Below are 9,166 nucleotides of genomic sequence, written 5' to 3'. Positions count from 1 at the left end.
CAACATCTTTTGAGAATTGCTAAGCATTGTCACCCTCAATGCAAAATGCTCTTCCTTGTCTATCATTTTTCAATTATCTAAAGTAAAACTAATTAGGTGCCTTCCTTGAACCTTCCATTTCAGTTGTATTCATACCTTATCATCACCAATATTTCATTAGTATTTGTTCTTAAGGTAAGCCTTAACACCTTAACAAAGCCAAAGAAAAATCAGATTACCATTGACATCCATAGCAAGAGTAAAAAGAAGATCACTTTTGGCCCTTTTAATTGTACCAAATCCATCCTCCATCTAAGAGCATTGTTTCTCCCATAGTCCTTGAAAAAAGAAATCACTTTTCTATGTACCTTTTGTAGTTGAGCTCTAAACTCTACACTCATGAATAGCTTTCTTTCCACATTTTCCTCCTTGCATGAAAGATACATTTAGCTTGAAAGGGAGAGGACCCCCATTTAGTGTGATTCATTACATCACAATGCAAGTGAATTGAACATTAATCCTAGAAATAAACATTGATTAGGACTTTGAAAAAAGACTTTATCCCAAGTCATTGTCGGCATATTTACATAGATTCTATCCAATCAGGAAGCCCTCCATGTCATTCCATGATCTTGATTGCACCATCTATAGATGGGGAAGCATCATCATCCAATTAGCCACATGTTTCAAAAAGCTATGTGCAAGGACTAACACATCCCACATCCCTCCTCTCTTCTTTAACCATCATGTCACCTCTTTGTGATCTATCACATGAGTTAATGGTCAATTTGCAATCACCAACTAAAATTGTGTGGCCATCTTTAAATTTTTTCTCAAACCATAATCATAGTGGCACCCTTCAACAAATTCAAGGCATAGATAGAGATTAGTGTCACCTCTGTCCATCATCAGAAGAGCTTAATAGAAACAATAGCTCCATTTCCATTGTCCCAAATTCATTGTGCCCTCAACTCTACCTTGGCAGAGACAATAGTCCCTCCCATTTCTCTCACTCTTACTTTCATAAAGTGCTCATATTCCTCTAGTGGAAGTTTTTTAGAAGGATCACCTCTTGCCTTAACCATCTATAAGGATACTATATATGATGAATGTTTCCCTTTGTGCCAACCTATAACAACTTTCAACTTGCCTTCATTTTTTCACTATTGAATCACCTTACCTTCCAAGAAAGAATTTTAAGCTTTCTTGTTATTTTCATCAACATTGAATTCATAGAAATACTTTGGTGCATCTTCAAAGCTTACTAATATGTTGATCCACAATCAACTTCCTTGCCAACTTATCGATTGAGGGCTCTAATTTGCATGACTTTTGAGGTATCCCACTACAATCTTACTCAATTTAATGGTCTCTTTTCCTTTCTACTCCTCAGTTTTTCCTTCATCCACATGCTTAGAGCTTTTTGATTGTGTGGTTTGTTTACATGGTGCATACTATAGCCAACACAACATTTCACCCTTATGCTCCATCAAGTGATGCGGATTGAGAAGATGGGTCCTTCAAAGTGTTTTTTAGCAAGGGAGATTGAGTCCCCAACATAGCAAGCACCTTGTTATTTCCATCTATTCCTTCCTCTCTTTCCTCTTTATTCTTGTGTGGACACACCTTCACACAAGTGCTTGAAGATTCTATGAACTTAACATGCATCATCAAATGCTTGTGAATGATACTAGTAAAATGTCACACCTAGGATGAAACCTACACACAAGGCATAGCACAAGCCATATCAATGATATATAATATAACAAGAATGAACATCAAAATCACCTCCCAACAATAGAGCTAAATGCGCTCACACTTGATCTTAGAGGCTAGTAGCGTATTGTGTCACAACCATGTCCCAAGAGCTGGCACCTCATATTACCAACCCACACCATCCTAGTATATGGACACATTGTGAGTAATAGCCATAATGTTCAAGTGTGGTGATCACACAATGATAAGTATAAAAGGGCCTTAAGTCCTATAGATAGGTCTTCTTTTCCTAACCCTAAAGTGTTCTCAATGCATTCGCACTAGATCACTTTAACAACTATTATGACACTATTGGCACCATCCAAGCTATTAGCATCAAAGAACTCAAGAACATTTGGAAACTCCCTTTTTATATTCCACACCGTCCTAGTGTATAGATGCATTATGTCTTAAGGGAGAGCCTTCATATGCTTGTGTATACAACAAATCCTCATTACAAGGCTCATTACAAGGACCCCTTGCCCTCTCCTCTGCAATAGAATCGGGGAATGTCAAGGATGGTGCTATTGGTCACCTTAGTTTGGCTGCTACTTTCTAGATGGAAAGAAAATGTAAAATACATCTTGGATCCTAAGTCCTTAAGCAATGCAACCAAAAAATATTCATAGAATTGGCAATTGTGGTCTAAAAATATCAATTTAGGAAAGCCATGATTAAGGAATATGGTCTTTGTAAACAACTTAGTAGTGTATTGGTGCCTTCGATGTCTTTTAACAAGGAAGGAAATGTTTTTGTTTACTAGATCTATCTACAATTTTCTAAATCATATCATTATGGATAGACATTATAGGTAAACTGGTTATAAATTCCATGTGGATTTGCTCCCATGGTCTATCAAGTACAAGTAAAAGTATAAGTAAACCACAGGAGTTTCTTTTATGACATGACAAATAATGCACTAGAGAGATACTTGATGACGAACAATAAACTTAGATACATACTTAGCAACATCATGCTTCGTGCTTCAATATGCGAGAGCGGGGGTGAGGGAGGGGGGAGGGGGATTTTTCAAATACCATTTTTACACATTTTTTAACATAAAGAAGGATGCCATATTAAAGGAGATATTTACAAATTAAATAGAAAAGGGTTATGTTTTATTTATAAAAAAATCACAAATAAGGGTATTTATAGATAGGCCTTGAATGCACTTGATATAGTGAGGATATACATATAGTGAATGCATTGAGGCTTCATGTTAGGCCAATAGAAGTATTGTGCAAATCATGTATCTCATTCATTATTATGGTTCTATATGGTACATTCACAAACAATTTCTTTTGGTAATACACATGAATCCATTTCAGTAGGTGTAATGATCAAGAACATTGTTGTTCATGTTTTGAAATTGACTCTATACAATAGGGAAGTCGCGATCTAAAGCATATGTAGAAATCATTGAATACAATGTCTTAATTTCAATTGTAGAAATATAATTCAAATACACATACTTAATTCTATTGAAACCAAGTATATGATGCAATCTAAATGCAATTAGACATTCTTACACTACAAGAATACTAAACTATTTCGATGGTCAATACTTGATGCTTCACGGTGTCTTTCTTAGCATCATTGATAATGGTGCTATTAGCATCGGTATCTATAGCATCGATATATCCATCGCAAAATCATATTCATTACAAGAGAATATAAGGAGAGATGTGAAATTCTAATGTGCTTAAGCAAGCACGTTAAAAATCTTAGGTAAAACACCATTTCAAAATCACAAAATATCTGTATTACCAAGTGCCCCATTTAATGTCAATTTAGATGTGAATTTAAAGTGAAACCAATGTTGCAAGAAAAAGCAACCATAAATAATAAGAACTCTAGAATGAGGCATAAATTGCAAGCATGTCAGTACATAATAAAAAGTTACATTTTCTCCCCGTGAAAATAGTTTATTGATAAGCCGCATAATCCGGTAGCGCTCTGCATACTCTCTCTCCAACTTGGTCAACAAAGCAAACAAAAATGAAACATGTTTGACATTGTCATCATGGAAGTGAGGCAAGCATAATTTCTTTATAAAAAGTGGGAGTTGATCTTACACTATTTGGCAATGATGCATACACCTTTCCAAATGTGTGAAATATTGAACTCTATTCTTGAAAATGATTTTCAACATATAATGCTTGTGGTCAACATAGCATGAAAGGACACATGTTTAGAAGCTTGTTAGTCTGCCTTATTGTGAAACCACCCTTAGTTTGAAAGGGATAAGCACTTTGGCATGAATCATTTATTAGTTGTGAAGAAGAATCGTGGTGGATGTAAACAAGACGATGAAGCATCAAACTCATGAAGATGAATCGGTGAGGTTTAAGGAAGTGAGATGAACAATTCATCATGGGTTTGGTGAAGATAAATCATGAATGCAATGGATCATCAATCTAGGGAAGGTGAATGATGGATCAAGGAAGGGGTGAAGGTGGATTATGGGTGTTAAAGAAGGGAAGGGAATGATCAAGTCAAGGGAAGGGAATGATCAAGTTTAGAGAAGGGAATGATCAAGTCTAGAGAAGGGCGAGTCTAGAGAGGGGAGGGAGGTATGAGAGGGAAGTGGAAGGTGACGAGACAAGGCTAAAACACACACACACACACTCTCTCTCTCTCTCTCTCTCTCTCTCTCAGATATACGCTAACACAACGTTTTCCCTCTCTCTCTCTCTCTCTCTCTCTCTCTCTCTCTCACAGAGGCTAGCGCACAGGCTTCTCCTCTCCATGAATTAGGGTTTCCTTTTCTGACAGAAGACAGCCATCTCCTGGACATCGCCCACATGCAGGCATCCTCTCTGAAGGTGCCCCTGTCGGCGCCGGCAAAGGCTGCAGCCACCTGTTCCGCAACCTCTCCCATGGCTACACCCTCGTCTGCAGCAGCCGCCACAAGAATATGGAGAGGACTTCCATGTCGTCGAATTCCGCACCGTCGACTCCCACGAGCTCGGGCTGTTCGGCATCTTCGACGGCCACTCCGGCAGCAGCGTCGCGCAGCACAACATCCTCCATGAGGTATGCATGCCCTATCCATCATTAGAACCTCCATGATTGCTCATGCTTTGTGCTTGTAGTACACATGACTAGCACATGCCCCCACACGTGTGGATTTACGTGTGCACTCGTGCATGTGCATGCGCCATGGTGGTTTTGTCTTATCCCTGCATGGTGGTTTTGTCTTATCCCTCCATGTCTTCGAATGTAGATTTGTATGATGGTGAGACAATGGGGGTCTGGGTGTCTATATATGCATGCCTTCAAATGTATATATGGAGATGCTCTTACTTTACATGTTTAAATGTATCTTTATAGATGATATGATACACCTGTGTTCCAAGTGTTTTTGTATGCTTGAGTATGTGACATTTGGATTTAAGAAAATGTATATCGAGATGCTTATGCTTGTGCTTAAATGTCATCTTTATAGATTATATGATACATGTGTTCTATTCTAGTGTTTTTTATGTGCTCAAATATGTGACATTTGGATTTAAGAAAATGTATGTGGAGATGCTAATACTTGTGTTTAAATGTGTCTTTGTAGATTATGTGATACATGTGTTCTATTCTAGTGTTTTTATATGCTTCGAGTATGTGGACATTTGGATTTAAGAAAAATGTATACATACATATCGTGACATGGATTCAAAACTCGTCATATCCTTCTTGAAGACCATGATTTGTGCAAGTCTACATGTTGTTTTTGTTGTGCATGTTTGGAAAAAAATTTATGGAGGATGACTTAGCTTTCCACACTCGAATCATGGACGGTTGAGTCAAAAATATCCCATTTCAATATGTCCCTTCATCCAAATTTTCACTTTGATCAATTATGATAAAATTGTCCCCCTCTTAAAAGGATGCGCATCATTGATACCATCTCTTTTGTGTACAACATTTTGACATAGAACTCCATGACAAAGCACAAATGCTTCCTAATTTTGATATAATAGAAGTTCATGGTATCCCTAAGTTTTGATATAGAAGTCTCTATGCTCCCTAAGTTTTGATATAAAAGTGCATTGTATCCCTAACTTCTGATATAGAAGTCCATTACCCTACACAAATACTCCCCAAGTTTTGTAAGCACAAGCCATTCTTAGAGGTTCCTTAATCCAAGGCCACAACTTAAATCACAATTTAAAAAATATTCGTGAAAAAGGATATAAGAGAAAAGCTTCTCCATGACAATGTTTTAATGTGAAACACACATGGTCTCATTGGCTTGGGTGGTTAAACTCAAGCTTGAGCTGCTGAGAGTGAGAGTGAGAACATAAGATTAAAATTTGGGTTAGCACTAAGGAGTCTTTAGGGAGCAAGATTTGGCTCTAATAACAAAGTGAATCGTGCAAACTAATCCAACAAATATTTATTTTTGATTGAGCAAGTTGCATAAGAGTGTGACCAAATTAAGGTCGATAATGGCAAGTCAACACATGTAAAGAACAAGAAGAAATTAAATACGTGAGGGATTAAGAGGATAAGAATGAGAGGACCATGGAATTCTTCTACATAATAGTCACAAGGAAATGAGAATTATTGAAGGTGGAATGTTGGAAGAACAATGATTATAGAAAACAAGAAAAAAGAATAAAAGGAACGAAAAGAACACTAAGAGAGTCATGGAATTGGATGAAAAAAAGGGCATGTGGAACATCTCATCAAGGGAAGGGAATTATAATGCATATTCTCATAAGTTACTATCTTGGGTTATATAAGTATTGCAATGGTGGTCCAATCATTAATATGATGCATATGGTCAAATCATATCCAAGTATTGTATATGTCCTTGACACCATTCCTTCACGTACAATTCACTAAGTTGATCCCTAACAATAACCCTATCATTAACATTTTGAATATGAAGCCACATTCTACTATTATCATCAATAGCTTGCTTAGAAAATAGGCTACCATGGAAAAATTGACTCTGCTTAACATTGCTTTAACTTTAGAAGACAAGATTACATCCCTTGTTGATCACTCTCTACACATATTGCACAAACCATATTTTTGAACCTACATGATGGAGTACTCAATATCATTTATTGGTTTTATTTTTAGCTATATTACTATGTGTTACTTATTTCTCTGAACAAGTGATTGGAGTTCCTCAAGCATTGTTGAGAGTTCAGTGTCAACATGAGAACACCTTGCTTATGCAACTCAGGGCACTTGTCACTTGTTTTTAGCCACAATCATTTATAAACATCGAGGCCTAGCTACACTAAAGTATCTCAACATTTCATGTATGGTTTTTCGAAGCTCTTTGACATTTTCTCTACAAGTCCCTCTTTGCACCTCAAAGTTTATGTGTGCCTTGATCGATGAACAATCTTGATATTCTGCTCATTAACATCACATAATATACTACATACTTGCACCTGGAGAGAGGGCTTCCAAGACCATCAGACAACATTCCAACAACCAGTATGTTAGTATTAAGTTTCCCTGGATGGTATGAGATGGGTGTTAATTTGTAATACATAGTCATTTTAGGGTACAAAAGGTAGGATGCTATCCCACAATGCTTTTAAAAACCTTGCAAATGTAAAGACTTGCGGCTCTCCATGCCATGAGATTTGGTAATCTAGAGATTGAGTAGCCATAACAATTTTTACTTGGACACTCTAATTCTCTTATTCATTTTCTTTGGCAAACTGCACTAGGGAATTCCATCGATGTTGACATGGGATTTGTCCAACAATGGCCATAGTACTACTTCATACCCTCCATAGGATGCATGTTGTCTGCTATACCAATGGAAGTTCATACACACCACATTGACATTGTACAAAACAAGGATTTTCTCCACCCTCTCTAGAACACTCATATTCTCAAGCAATCAAAATATGGCTCAATTTTGCCCTTTTGAAGACATTGTGTACTCAATAACACTTGTAATATGAGTGCTTGCCCCTGTCCCCTCCTCTTCTACATCAAGTGTAATTGGGATCGACTTGTTTTTTGCCATGTTTGGAGCTAGTGAGCTTTCCACATTGATTGTTTTTTACCCCATGTTACAAGGGCTTTTGGTGAGGTCTATTGTAGGGGAGGGTTATAAATATATACTCATTTCCTTGTTCGACAAGATAATCTTGTAAATCAAAGTATCTAGGACATACACATGGCCAACCTCGTGGTCACTCTTGCAATGAATTGGTGTACTTTGTATTCATCAATTCATGTGGGTAATAGCAAGAACATGTCTGTCATTGCCAATGTGAATTTCCTCCTTTAGTATTCATAACTATTTATTTGTATATCACATATAATAAGTTTGACAACAAAAAGGGCTATGAATATACAAACCTCTGTCCCTATTTTAGATGTGGCTCTTGATGATGGGTTCATATTGGATGCAATCTATGCACATAGAGAGAGAGAGAGAGAGTATGGGCATGTGTGTCAGATATGAATTTTTGTGTGTGTGATTATGCTTGTCAAACATGAGAGAGACAGAGAGAGAGACAGAGAGAGAGAGAGAGAGAGAGAGAGAGAGAGATTATACAAATAAAAAGAGATGTAGTGTGGGTGTGCATGCTAGATATGTGAGATGCACACACACCTCTAAGAATTCTTGACTTATGGGGTGAGGGGTCTTCTATCTAGATGATGTAACCGCAACAATGTGGGGGGTCATATGAGGGGGTGGCCTTATATAACTAGGTGCAACATCAGTGTGGGGAGGGCAAAGGGGAGTGTTGAGGACAAACATAACATCTCACTCAAATGAAAAATCTAGAGCCTTAGCTGGTAAGGTTGACTGTGTTGTAATCATATGATGTGTGAGCTTTCAATTCTTTTTTTTTCGTGAAATCAACAACAATGTTTTGACATGTATAGAAGATGAAAGAATTCAAGAGTGTGGACTTGAAATACTAGAGGAAGAAGCACTTGCATATACATGGCTCAAGAATTTTGTGTGGCAATATACATAGCTAACCATTAGCTCTATTTATAGAGGGTCAATCTAGCATTCATGTGGAAGCCCCCTTACAAGGCATTGTCTCCAACAGTTTAGCAATGACAAAGGTGGAATGTACATCTAACCATAAGCTCTATTTGTAGAGGGCCAATCTAGCATTCATATGGAAGTCCCCCTTGTAAGACATGGTCTCCCATTGTTCAATGATGACAAAGGTGGAGTGGTGCACCATTCTCTATGACCCATTTGAAACAGGAAATGTTGTAAGAAGTAATCTGCTAAGTGAGGCATTCTCCCAATTGGTGGAAACGTTGGAGAAGATCAGCCAACACAAAATAGTCGATGTTATATTGAAGAAAGTACAAATATTGTATGTGACATCATGATGGTTCATCTTTCTACCAACAATGTTGTGCATGGATTGGGGGATCAAAGTCCATCATGGAACTTTCACACTCAGGGGGAGTTAGTCGATGTTATGCA

Source organism: Lygodium microphyllum, chromosome 20, assembly GCF_053477565.2.
Source record: "Lygodium microphyllum isolate KBCC chromosome 20, Lygodium_microphyllum_v1.1.10, whole genome shotgun sequence".
NCBI classification, from domain to species: domain Eukaryota; kingdom Viridiplantae; phylum Streptophyta; class Polypodiopsida; order Schizaeales; family Lygodiaceae; genus Lygodium; species Lygodium microphyllum.
This window is presented reverse-complemented; position numbering follows the sequence as displayed.